Raw genomic sequence first — 14,375 nt, 5'->3', positions numbered from 1 at the left:
AGGAATGGATGAAAATAATTAAAGAAGCCTTCAGGGAAAAAGGAAGGATAAGCAGAGCTTTTTCTTCACGTTTTTTCAATAATGTCTTTTGTTTTGAAGTGACGAGAGATTCCTCCTTCAGGCTTGGTTTCATTCCAAGAATGAACCTAATTTTAATGAACCTTTTCTCCACTTAGTGCTTAAAGCAGTTTCTATCTATCATTTGCTCCTGTTTGAAAAAATAGGTTAATAATTGTAAAACAAAAAAGTTGTGTAAAGTAGCTTTAACCTTAGAAAGAATCATAATTAGATTATATGAAATTTAATCCTTTCTCCTGAAAAAGAAATTGGAAATATATAATGCTAATTTTGCATTTTAGTGCATGCAATTATTGATTGATTTCTGTGTTTTATTATTATTATTATTATTTACAGCAGCCATATTACAGCAGCGGGTGCTCACCCTGTGGCCTGTGTGGGTCCTAACACCCCTGTATAGTGATGGGGACACAATACTGTCAAAAAGCACATCCCTTCGGATGAGACGTTAAACCGAGGTCCCGACTCTCTGTGGGCATTAAAAATCCCAGGATGTCCTTAGAAAAAAGTAGGGGTGTAACCCCGGCATCCTGGCCAAATTTGCCTATTGGCCTCTGTCCATCATGGCCTCCTAATCATCCCCATATACTCCTCTCCACCGATAAACTGGTGTGTGGAGGGTGTTATGGCACAATATGGCTGCCGTCGTATCATCCAGGTGGATGCTGCACATTGGTGGTGGTTGAGGAGATCCATATGTAAAGCGATTTGAGTACCCAGAAAAGCGCTATATAAATGTAACAAATTATTATTATTATTATTATTATTAGGGCCCGAGCACCGGTGGTGTGAGGACCCTATTGTAATTGCTCAGTCAATTCTTCTTCTTCTCTGAAATGAATAGCATTTTTGAGGGCCTAAACATGCTTGAAAACATGCTTGAAAAAGTGGTGAAAATTTGTCAGAACAGGTTTTGGTTTGTATAACGTTATTCTAACATTATTCTAACGTTCCTAGAATGTTAGTTTTTGGTTTGTATAACGTTATTCTAACATTCATCTAATGTTCCCAGAACGTTAATCTAACGTTCCCAGAACGTTAGTTTTTGGTTCCCAGAACATTATTCTAACGTTAATCTAACATTCCCAGAACGTTAGTTTTTGGTTCCCAGAATGTTAGTTTTTTCTAACATTAAGGCTCCGGTATACTTCACGCGAAGTTCGAAATACGTGACCAGCGATATACTATAAAAGAACATCTGACGCCGCCCACACTGCTGAGATCGACGGTTATATGAATATGTAAAAATGTGCCGTGCACTTATATCTCAGTAACAAAATAAACACAACAAAAACGAGAAAACTGCAAGCATTTTCATAGAAAGCATAAGGAAAGCGTCCGATCATAACAACATGGGAATGTTAGCCCGAGCTCTGCAAATTAGCACTCCAGTCACGTCTTCATACAGCACTTTATTCAATGGATTGCTTAAAATCAAGCAGCTTTACAGTATCAAACATGAAAAACAGTGACATTAGTGCCTTATTGTTTTACAAGCACAACTTAATTTTGCACTATAAAGCGGCTATCCAGTGTGTTCATGTTTTCGACCACAGAGATCTTACCTCGACGAATTCAAACACACGGAATGAGACAAAATCATGTCCCACACGAGTGAAGGTGGAGCCTCAGCACACACCTCCTATTACGTTATCGTCACTGACCAATGGTGGTGCGAAAGTGTTTTGGCCTGATTTTGTTCGAAATGACGTCACATCAGTTCTTTCTTCAATTTCATTTGAAGTATACCGGAGCCTTTAATCTAATGTTCCCAGAATGTTATTCTAACGTTAATCTAACATTCCCAGAACATTAGTTTTTGGTTTGTATAACGTTATTCTAACTTTAATTTAATGTTCCCAGAATGTTAGTTTTTGGTTTGTATAATGTTATTCTAATGTTAATCTAATGATCTTATAATGTTATTATCACATTTCCAGAACGTTAGTTTTGGGTTCCCAGAAGTTTATTTTTAGGGCCCGATGGTGTGAGGACCCTATTGTAATTGCTCAGTTAATTATTCTTCTTTCTCCGAAATGAATCGCGTTTTTAGGGCCTAAACATGGTCGAAAACTCATGAAACTTTGCACACATGTCATGCATGCCACCCACTATTCACTGTTTTCCTAAGGTCACTGGGTGGTGGTGGCCCCAGGTGTGAGGGCCCTTTCATCGTTACTTGCAGCTTTAATTATTATTATTATTAATTAAACAAACACATTTCTTATTTTGTGTTGATGAAGGGGTACTTGAGCCTTACTGATGAGGCTGTGAGGATTCAGGGGACAAAAAAGATTTGGAAACACTGGTGTAAAATACTTTAACCCATGTAAAGCTGCAGCCAATTCCCTTGTCCTAGAAGCTAATTTAAGGCTATTTGTTGTTGCTCAGTTAATACTCCAATGCCATCTGTTGGAGCCTCAATAGAATTCTATTCCAACCATCATCTTAGTGTGTACCAACAACAAATTACTGTGTTAATAAAGGGCACAAATTGCTTGGTATTCTACACACTGGCGATGCTGAAAATTAATCATTGCAATTTGCAAAAATGCAAATGTTAAGCAGTACTAAAGGAATGAACATCCAACCAGTTGGAATCTCTTTGACCTGTTGGCCATTAAATCTTTTTTAGCTAACCTCTCACCAGGAAGTAATTATGAGCATGCCCAACATCGCTGTCACATGAGTCCTTCTTTCTTTTGCAGAAATAGAGTAATAATTTTAAACAGGCATCATCCTATTTCTGCAATATCAGATTTATAGGTCAGTCTCAGTGCAATATTTCTACAGGCTTTACAAGCTAATGAGACTGGGAAAAGGGAGGGAAAGAGAGGGGTGTGAGCAGGAAAGAGAGAGATTACTGAAGAAAGCAATCCAACTGTGCAGCGTAGTCGTGTTTGACCATATGATTTTTCTTTCTGTTAAACTTTCACTTTGATGTTGTTTTGGTTCGACACCCCCTGAGAAACCAATGCGGTCTCCAATCATTCCTTGTCTCATAGAGTTAATGAATATTTATCTGTACTCATTATGTGATACTGATTATTCATTTAAGATGATTAATTATTCATGAGTGTCATATCTCTGTGTATGATGTGCCTCTTGGGTTTGAGTTTGGGTTTGGCGCAGAGGAAGCTCATACGTTTTCTCAGAGCTGCTGATTCAAGCTGTCTTACTCATCCTTTGGTGTGGGAAAAATGAGACCAGACAGCCTAACTGATGTTTATATGGGAGGCTTAGAAATTGTAATGGAGTTTCCCATGTTGCTGTATTAACATTTAATACCGCTATGTGATACTGGTTTCATAGTATTGAGCTCACTAAGGAAATTAAAGCTGAATTCTCTTCTGGCACTTTGTATTAGTGAATCACAGAACCACATCAATGTATTTTAATTGAAATTGAAACATAAAGCACAATAAACACATAATTGTTTAGACCAAGTAGGCCTATTTCCCCAAGGTCAAAGTCTTCTGCTGAATTTCACAGCTCATTTCAATACTTTGGTATGTATCAAAAAATTTATATGTACCAGTATGAGAAATATCTCTCAGACTGAGAAAGACAGGTTTTTGCTTGCTTATCTACATTAAATAGCTTTAAATATGTTCTTACATTACAAACACACACACATACAGGCTTTGAATGACTATTTCAGTATAATATCATGAATCCAAGGATTGTTGAAAACCCATTAAGAGAGTGACATGCAGTTTTCCTATTAAATATGTATTAGCTGGGTTATGCACAGAGAATGATCCTCAGGGAGTTTCTTTCTAATTAAATGCACTTTAATGTAAAAGCATTACTGAGCATGCTGATTTAGTCAGATATATTGTACTGGAGAGAAAATAAGGTCAAAATCACTAGATTAAAATGAACTGAGCTATTTATTATTGTGCTCGGAGACTGCACATTGGAAAATATTGGCATGTATGCTCCTTTGGTCACTGCTTTAGAATAATAAGCAGTTTTGTTATTTTTGCATTTACAAACTCCTTTGTATTGAGTTGTCTGTTTTTGTATCTCAATGTCTCATTTAAACCTCTAACACAGTTAAAAGCCATAATGAGCCAAAACATTAAATTGTTATTAAGATGTTTACCTTTTTATTGTTTCATGTGATTAATTATGAATTATATAATCAATTGCAGGGCCTACATGCTTTTACTGTAATATAATAATGTATATTTAATGCACTATTGGGATTTGAGAAGGTACAGCATTCCATCTAACAATCATATTTCACTTCAACATTTGAAACTGAAAGCCACACAGAAACTATCACATCTGTAGTCTTGTCTCGGAATGGAAAATGCTGCTTCTGCTGCCAAGTCTGCTTGAATGGCGCTTTGTTATTAAAATTTGGGAGTGTGTGCGTGTGGCTGGGTTGTGAGAAGCAGGTATGGATTGTCCTAGTGTAACACCGCCTTTCAAAGGCTGAGAGTTTGACGGCTGTATGAAGCCGAAAAGAGTTTTGCAACGCTCTGACAGAGAGCTCACGGAAACTTTCTTCAGATCAAATACAGCTCTCACTTATGACATGAGACATGCTCCAATTGAGACATCTGTACCAGGATCTGTTTATTCTGGTACAGCAATGAAAAAGATAATAAAATTAACATCTTAATTGACCCTTCAGCAGGAGTTTGATTGACAGGCGATCTAACCAATCATAACGCCGAACATCATTTTGTCTGACAAAGCTGTCAGGGGAGTTTAATGTAGCAGATTAACGTAGGTAGAAGTGAACTTAAAAAAAGGAGTGTACTGACATCTTTCCGCAATTGAAACAACATTCCTTATGATGTTCATTCATGTTTTTTTTACTTTAAAAATTACCTAGTAGGAAGAGATGATCGGTTCACGAGCCGCTTGAACTGATGTGCTACAGCGATCTGTCACAATGCATTAAAGAGCCACACAATGGTATTTATTGTTTAAATTTCTTTAAAAATTACAAAATTTGAAAATTGAGACTTTTCATATCAAAAGTAATCTGCTCTATCTTGTCTGTCGACATGTTGTCAGTGTACTCTTTGCTCTACAATGTATTTTTCACTGCGTGAGAACATGTGTGGCGAGAGATCTGCATGACTTGTCGGACATAGCAACAGTAACTAAGGGGGGCAGGTCTTTGCGAACGGTCAATTCAGTAAGCTCAATATTATGTTTATAATGTATTTTCAGTTTGAGTGTTTCCATTTTATTCAAACAGAGTATAATTCCTTTATTAGTGCTTTAAGCAATCATATTGAAACCACACAGAACTTCCTATAAAATATTTTGTGTGTGTGTGTTCTTAGTCACCATTATTGACACCAAACACAATTGGTTTCCATGTTAGGATAAACCTGCACCATAGGCCCCATAATTGATTTGGGAGCTATGCCAGATGGGAAGATATCAGTGAATGATGACTTATGTTTGTAACTTTGCTTTCCATTGCTTTCCACTTTAAGTACTTAAATACCACAACAAAAACTACTAGCCTAGCTAATAAAGTTCAATCAGTATTAACCCTTTGGAGTCTGAGGATTTTTGGGGCCCTGGAGAAGTTTTGACATGCCCTGACATTTGTGCTTTTTTCAGTTGTTCATAAACATATAAAAGACAAAAGTGTCATTACACTGTATTCAGAACAAACTAGGCTACAATAATATGTGAGGAACATGTATGTACATGTTTGTGTTTTTGAAGGAATAACGTTTATGTGTGGTTATTGAAAAAACAAAAAAAGTCATTGAAATAAGGCCAAAAAAAATATTAAATCTCTGTTCACAAGACTTCTTGGTATTGGAGGTTGTAGACTAGAGTTTTTGCTTCAAAATGATGTGAAACTTATCCTACCTACTCGTTCATATAAAACAATAGAGAGATTTAAATTTTCTAAGACATCTTTGGTCAAGAAACACAGTATGAGTGGAGGCGTAAATCATCATTGATATTCCTGTAATTCACACCTGAGAAGACAAAAGATTCGCATAACAACCTGTAATGACCTGCATATTAATGAGCTCTTTCAGTCAGGTAGGCTGTGAAAAAAACCCTCTGTGATCATGCTGATAACAGGATTAATGTCCACTCTTGACAAAAAAAAACAAAACAAAAAAACATGATTTTTGTGATCTCATGCATACATGTATTATTGCACATGATGTGAAGAAAATTTTGCATAGGCCTATGTTAAATTACATTACCAGTCAAAAGATTGGACACATTTTTTTAAAAGAAGTCTTTAGTCTCTAACCAAATAATGATTTTCTATTTTAATATACTTTAAAATATAATGTATGTGATGCAAAGCGTCTGAACATTCCTACCTCTATGGCATTTCATATAGGCTATTATATTTGTTATATTATATAGCCTAAATGTTAATGTGCAGTTGACAAACTATACATCATCAAAAAGATCTAAAAATCAAGCTTCACATTTTGACTCTTAAAATCTTATATTGACTGTAATTTCTTAATATGCTTAAAAGCATGCACATTTGGAGAAATATTGATGGATTCTCATATGTTTATTTCAATTTTCTATACAGAGAAGTAATATTTATTCAATATTTATTGTCATGACTGTGAGCGCTGGATACTGTGTTTTCAATACATACTTGCAGCCGGAGGGCACTCTGTGCACATTTAGTCCACAAATGCCTCCTAAAGAAGAACAGGCCATGTGATTATTCCAGGAACTAACAGAGGCCAGAGATCGCTAGAACATCCAGATAAACACTTTTCAAGACAATAAAAGCACTGGCTCCGTGGGCGTGGCCGCATTGGTGAATAATGAGCTGAACCACAGGCGTCTGACATGTCTCTTTTCATACAGATTACATAAACAGAAACTTTTTGTTTTCGATTTGACTTAGACGATTTAAAACCTGACATTTCAACGTTTCTTTAGACATAAGTCTAATTTTTTTGTGATTAGTATTCACTAAGTTACACTTCATTTTCTGAAAATTATTAGATTGGGCTTCGTTCAGAGGGAGATGAGAGATCATGCATCATGTTAGTTTTCTTTATTTTGCAAAAAGAGCAACATTTTGATTTTATTCTGAGTGTACACAAATAAAAGATGAGACACATGAGACAATGAACACATGACCAAAACAACCAATCAGCACATGACACATACAGGGGAAGCACAAGACATGGGCTGCGTCCAAAACCTAGGTAGCTGTCTTGCTGCCTCGCTATCTTATAAGAGAATGACTTGTATGACAGCATTTGTGCATGAAGGTAACTCACGAAATTGATTTCAGACAGACTTCTGAGGCAGCGTAACAGTTTACAGCAATATAGCGTGAGCTTTGGTGAGAACTAAACAAATATTTAATTACTACAGTAGTAATTTCTCGATAGAAATGATATCAAAATTGAAATATGTTGATCAAAATCGTACATTTATACACAAACTGAGCAGCAAACGCAACTTTCGGACGCCATCTTTATTTTTCTAGCTCCACTGTCACAAAATGGAAAGCACAGGATTGTGGGATATCAAAGGCAGCTAAGGATACATCTATGCTTCCTTCAAAAATCGATCTGAGGAAGGTATCTCATGAGAGAGGGAGTAAAGCTAACATTGGATTCGGACGTGCCTTGATGCCTTACTACCTTGAAATGTGTCCTCGGAAGGCAGCATTTTCCAGTTTTCGGATGCAGCCATGATCATATGATTGTAAGATACATGAGGAGCAAGGGAAACACATGGCAGACAGGAAATTGCTAAATTTCAAAATAAAAGACATGAAACATGAATAAGAAACAAAACTAGACGTGACATGGTTAAACTGAGCAATTAATCTGCGAATCACATGTGTGCCGAACCGTGGGGGCCTGGTCCGTACGGATCACAGATCAGCTGCGATCCATTGCACTCCTAGAAAAGAACAGCACACACATTCTGTCCAACATCTCATTTTGGGAAGAAAGAAGAGACTACACAGATCAACACAAAGCTGATGATAGATTCTCATTTGGATTAACTATTCCTTTAATTTATGCAATCTTTCTTTTTCTTTTGTTGCCTCATGTATCCCTCTCTTTCATCATCCTTCTCCTGGGATTTCACCAGATTTTATTCTTATTGCAGTGATGCAGTAGAGGGTGAGAGAGGTCTCACATTAGAATATGCATGAAGTAGCTCTGTGGAATTATCGTCGCGACCAATGAAGTGCACCTTGCTGTCAGAATTCTAACAAGGCTAAAACCTTGGCTTTCACCTCTTTTCCCTACTGTTGCACTCAACTTTATTTTGGCACATAAATACTCTCCGTATGTAGTTCATCACATATCTGTGTCTCTGCACTGTAAACACAACATATTCACACCTCATAAAAGACATCTGAAAATGAGTGACTACCCATAAATAAGATTTAAAACTGAGTTTATTTTCACCAGTCATCTCTTGGGTTCAGATCTGCTCTGCACATAAAAATTGAACCTAGCCATTTTTCAAGGTGACTGTTGATCAGTTCCTTTGAACACCTGCTGAATGAACAGCTGAGTCGATCACAATGCAGAGCCATGAATATTCTCTCGGCTGCTGGCAATGTGAACAGACCTTTACAGGCACAATAGAATCAGCACAGAAAAAGCTATTCAAAACTAACAAAAGAGGCTTAATGGAGAATTCAGCTCATAGTCTTATTTTTGCCACCTTGATTAAAAGGAGCAGAGAGCAGAGAGGATTGCGATTTGCTTCAGTATTTGGGTTGAGGAATAAAGGACAATGAAGGACATCTTCACTGAGATTTTGTTGCCTTCTCACAGGGCTGTGAAGATCACAGTAGTTCTCGTGTGAAAAGCCTCGTTAAACCAGTATAATAGGAAAACCCTGGCTGTTAATTCCAGCTTATTTAATGACCTAAAAATCTGGCCTTTTGTGTCTCATTTATTTATTTATATTTATTTATTTGATTTTCCCGTTGTCTGTTTTATGGGCTTTCTATGTCAACTACATAATGCATGGTAAAATTATAAATGTAACATTATAAACTCAGGAAACAGGGTTTATATGTTATTCAAGAGTATGTGATTTTATATATAGGCCCTAAGATTAAAAAAAAAAAAAAAAAAAATTGTAAGGATTCTCTTTTGCTCGTCAAGGTTGCATTTATTTGATAAAAAAAATACAATGAAAACATTAATATTGTGAAATGTTATTGCAATAAAAAAAATAAAAACAACTTTTCTATTTTTTATTTTAACTTTTTTTTTTATTTTGGCAGCCATTACTCTTCAGTCTTCAGTGTCACATGATCCTTCAGAAATCATTCTAATATGGTAATTTGCTGCTCAAGTAACATTTCTTATTGTTATCAATGTTGGAATTTGAAATGGAAATATTTTGCAACATTATAAATGTGTTTAATGTAACTTTCGATCAATTTAATGCACAAATCTAACTGACTTATTGTATAATAAGCCTAATTTACATAGAAAGGAAATATATTTGCACTTAAGAAAAATTACAATTATTGAAACACTCATGCCACAAATGGTGAATCAGACACAGGTTATTGTGTAAATTGTGTGTAGTGACTGTATCCCTCAGTATACTACAAAAACCAGGCTGCATCTCCACAAACCTCCGCAGCTTTCAATCTGTCAAACATAGTGATTTGCAAAGGTTTAATGTGTATTTGCATTTGTGTGTATTCACTGCAGGTCTGTCACATTTCTCATGTAGCCGTGTGCTGATTTTCAGTGCCACAGGCAGCCTTTGTTCCAAATGTATTGATCCTGCAAAAGGCTAATGAAGGGTTCAACCGAGAGATGAATACAGATGAGACAACAGGAAAGAAAATATGAACATATTTGTGAACAGCTCAAGCAGCAACAAAATGCTTTAACCTTGATATTTTTAATATCGAAAATCATACCACTTGGTTAAACTGGGTTCTAATAATGGTTAATGCTTGAAATTGTGTATTCATAAAGAAACTATATGCTATAGGTTTATGAATAATGCATTATGTGTTTGTAGGATCATGGCTGTCAATTCAGGAGTGAGTTGTGTTGTTCTGTATGCAGGCATCAGTAGTTTGGTCTAAATTGAGCATAAGTAGATTTATGAATATAAATTAGGTTGTTATTATAGACTCTGCTTATTAATTTCTCTCTGTTGGTAGATGGAGAGCTCCTACTGTTTTGGGTCAAGTGCCCTTTTGGGCCTTTCTATTCAGATGTTGTTCACTAAAATAACCTGAGATGTGATTTTTTTAAAGTATAATTTTATATAATCCTCTTGAAACAGAATCTGTCATTCTGGTCCCATTACTCAGTGAAAGCTCTTCTGGCTTAATCTATTTCAAATGTCATGCAAGCTTTAGAAGTCTGTGTATGTCTTTTTATTCCGTTAATTAATTAATATGTGTACACATTGTTGTTGTGTGTAATTGTTTATCCTTGTATGGTTCTAATGGTTATCAATATTCTTTGTTTACGTTATGTATGTAATGTGTTGATTCTAGTTTTCTCTTTTCTACTCTTTTTAGGTAAGTGTGAAGCTTACATCCTCCCTGTTTTTACCTGTTTGGTGAGTAGGTTATGTATAGCTATGCACTTGGCTAAGTTTCATAATACAGGATTTTGTGTTCCACTTTTCTTCTCTTCATTGTGTTCTGGACTAGATTGTTGTGTCGGTCAGATGTGCAGAATACCACCTGCACCCATGGTTCTGTACTGAAAGCACATTAGCAAAGGTTCAGACTCAGGGCCCCACAGAGCACCCTCCCATTTGAAGTCTTTGATATCTTGACTATATATATATTTTTTTTTTATTCAACTCTCAATATCAGCAGAAAATATGAAGTGCACTGCTATTAGGGATGCACAATATGTTCTATATTAACAGGGTTCACAACAAGTTCTATATCAGTTATTGAACAAAATTAGTTATTTTTTGTGTCTATCAGTATTGTATATTTAATTGTGCATGCTTGATTTTTTAATTAAAGGTTAAGGCTTTAAAAACACTAATTATTTAATAATGCTTTTCAATGAAATCTTCAGCAAATCTCAAAAATAATATCCATTTTTCATACTGTACATTATAATGTTGTGATGAAGTCACTTATAGCATGTAAAACTATTTTATTTTTCAGTATTTAATTTTTAATTTATTTAGACAAAGTAGTATAGAATTTTCATATTAGCCATTTATTGTTTATTATTAGCCATTTATTATTTATCTGCCATAGCATTAAAATAATTATCCGCTAATTGGTAATCGGTGCATCTCTAACCACTGCATTCTTAAAGGGTAAGTTCACCCAAAAATTAAAATTATTCCAAAATTTACTCACCCTCAAGCCATCCTAGGTGTATATGACTTTCTTCCTTCAGCCAAACACCATTGGAGTATAATCTATTATCACTGGCTTAATAGAGTGCCCCAGGGATGACGCGTTTTTGTAGGCCAACCCGAAAGATAGCGGCGCACGGGTTCCCTCGGTTGAAAGCCTATGCATTTTTCCCATAGACTTTTGGAAAATCGCAGAAAATAAGCTCTGTGTTTAACAAAGGGTTATGCCACTTACAAGTTTTGTCTATCAAGATAATCTTTACAAGTTAACACAACATTTATAGATTTTGAAGCCTAAATAAAGTCGTCAGATATAAAAGTCTAACAGTAGGCTATAAACGGACTACAGCACACCATGGTCACGGATCAACTTCATCACCACCAAGCTTCCTCAAACTGTATTTAAAAAACAACTTTATTTAAAAACATGCTCGCTGATTATGATCTGCGCTGTGTATGAATACTTATCCACTTTTTCATGAGAAATGCTGTTCAAATGTCCCGTTTTTAATGATGACGTCTAAAGTCCCTGCCAAAGGAAGTAGTCCCTTTTAGCAATTTGTTAGCAACCGCCGATTTTAAGACACAGTAAAAGTTTAAAAAATCACAAGCGGGTTATAACTGGTGTGTTTTATGTCATAGATCAAAACGTGAAAGTATTTAGAGGCTTTGTTAACCACAGACCTTATTTCAGGCGATTTAGCAAAAACCCATTCAAAAAACCCATAGACTTGATGGCGTTGGAACCGGAAGTCCTAAAATGCTAACTCGCTTCCGGGTTTTGCCTACAAAAATGTGTCATCCCTGAGGCACTCTATTAATCAGAGTCTAGTTCCAGCGGAAGCATGACCTCTGACCTGACGCATGACGTATTTACGAACACAGAAGTGCAGAGGATAGAGCAAAATAAAACACCTTTCATGAATTACAAGTCCAAATGGACAATTTGCAAAGAGAAATGTCAGAGAATTTTGATATAAGAGAAGAGGAGCTTGAGTTGAGTTTGTTGCACAGCCCTAATTGTTTGAACTGTGAGAGGCGTCTACTCTCACCTAAGCTTACGCTACTCCTATAGTACATCCTACGTTATGCGTCGGGTTATGTTTCTTACAGAAGCGCATCGTTTAACTTCATAAGGCCTTGATTAACCCCCTGGAGCCGTATGGATTACTTTTATGATGGATGGATGTGCTATTTTGGGTTTCAAAATCTAGGGTTCAATTCCATTAACTTCCATTATATAAAGCTTGGAAGAACCAGGATATTTTTTAATATAACTCTGATTGTGTTTGGCTGAAAGAAGAAAGTCATATACACCTAGGATGGCTTAAGGTTGAGTAAATTATGGGATAATTTTCATTTTTTAGTGAACTAACCCTTTAAGTATGATAGAAAGTGGAGTAGTCCCCAAATGGCAACATTTCGGTTTATTTCTCATTATTAATCAAATTGCACTTTATCAAATCAGCCCTTGCCACGCAGTGTGATTCATTGCAGAATTTTCCACTGGTTATAAGGGTTTGGCCACTGCAGCCTGTGATTATCTCTGATCTGTGGTAAGTTCTCGGTCTGGGGAGCAGCCACTCTCAGACGGGCAGCAGCAAGTATCACTCTAACTCTGGTTAACCGGTTACTAAACCCACGACCTTGTCAAAATGCACTCGTTTTTTTTTCCTTAGAACAGCGCGAAAGACGTCAGTGCTGAAGTGGAATTTAAACACTGCGCAGACCACATACAGACACTGGTTAGTAAATTTAGGGGAGGATAATTTGCAAATTGCAGGTTTGCCTTTTTCTTCCTCAAATTCATATGTTTTTATGTTTTTTTTCTTTGACTTGTTTCTGGTTGCTACATTGCTCTGAAATATCTGGCGTCTTATAGCCAATTGGCAGCATAAGGATGTTCTAGAAGAGTTCTACATAGACTTTTTGAAACCACTTGCCCTGTCTTCAAAAAAAAAAAAAAAAACTTGTGCATCCTGTGATCCTGTTTAAAATATCTAAGTGAATTTCATATAGTTCAGGGCTCAACAATAAGGATGGCCCTATGACTTGTGTAGCATTGTCACTACATCTTACATTAGTCGGTCACACTTTATATTAGATGTCCTTAAATAGTATGTTCTTGCATCAACATTAGTATAATTACACAATAAGTGCATTGTATCAAATTATTAATTTAAATTTAAGTATATAGTATAGTTAAAGACACCTAATGTAAAGTAGGACCCATTAGTCTGTCTTAAATTATTCATAAATATTTGTTAACCATTTGTACATGTTTCTTGCAAATTAGATTTTTGGCTAAAAAGCGTAAAGCCAAAGTCCCTTTCAAGGAAAGTCTGTTCACTATTTGCAACGCTTCCGGGTAGCTATTTCGGGCATCCAAAACCAAGTCTTATCTATTTGAATGGGGGAATCCTGTAATCTAAAAAACTGCTTGGCGAACTCACAATTAAATAACAAGTCTCAGGTTTCTATGGGAACCGGAGCTTCTAATGGCAGCTGCAGTGACGCAATGGCTTTATCAATCAGTGAATGGCTCTTTTATTAGAAGGCGGGACGTATTCCGCCATATTGCGTGTTGCAGTTTCTCCTATTCATAACTAATAGGAGTGAACCATCTTTCTACATCTATAGTCTTTGGTAAAGCCCTGCCTAAAGGCACTTCATACTGTGGAGGACCTATATTATTAATCGGATATTCACAGCTTAGACACAATTATAACATTAAGTGAAAGCATAGTTTTGTAAGGTTTATGTGTTATTGTTGGACAGACATGATCACACCTCAAGTAATTAATAAAATAGAATTGAATTGTTCTGCCCAGTGCCCACATCTTTATCAGACGTATTATCTTTTTAATGTTGCTTCAAGATCAGGATCTTGTAGACTTTCAGAAATAGTGTGGTAATTACTGCATTTATCCTATGACAGCTCCTGGGGTTTAATTTCTCTAATTGCTTGATTTAAG

At 36.0% G+C, this 14,375-nt stretch overlaps 1 protein-coding gene and 1 long non-coding RNA gene across 5 annotated transcripts in view; both read left to right on the top strand.

Moving 5' to 3' along the window:
• LOC137019035 (uncharacterized) overlaps positions 1–10,681 on the top strand; it is an 85,497-nt gene extending 74,816 nt beyond the window's left edge. Inside the window, exon 3 of the long non-coding RNA XR_010894957.1 lies at positions 10,592–10,681. This is a non-coding gene — a long non-coding RNA (uncharacterized lncRNA). The remainder of the gene's footprint in view (positions 1–10,591) is intronic.
• Positions 1–14,375, top strand: part of LOC137019033 (SAM and SH3 domain-containing protein 1-like) — a 269,352-nt gene that overhangs the window by 158,134 nt on the left and 96,843 nt on the right. Inside the window, exon 1 of one of the 4 annotated variants that reach the window (XM_067384008.1) lies at positions 13,110–13,145. The exons of the other annotated variants lie outside the window; for them this stretch is intronic. The gene's annotated coding sequence lies outside the window, so the exon portion shown is untranslated. Of the gene's footprint in view, positions 1–13,109; positions 13,146–14,375 lie in introns of those variants that run through there. 4 annotated transcript variants of the gene reach the window in all.

The sequence above is a fragment of the Chanodichthys erythropterus genome, chromosome 4 (assembly GCF_024489055.1).
Source record: "Chanodichthys erythropterus isolate Z2021 chromosome 4, ASM2448905v1, whole genome shotgun sequence".
In the NCBI taxonomy this organism is placed as follows: Eukaryota; Metazoa; Chordata; class Actinopteri; order Cypriniformes; family Xenocyprididae; genus Chanodichthys; species Chanodichthys erythropterus.
Note: the sequence above shows the minus strand (reverse complement) of the source record. Positions and strands in the feature narration are given on the sequence as shown.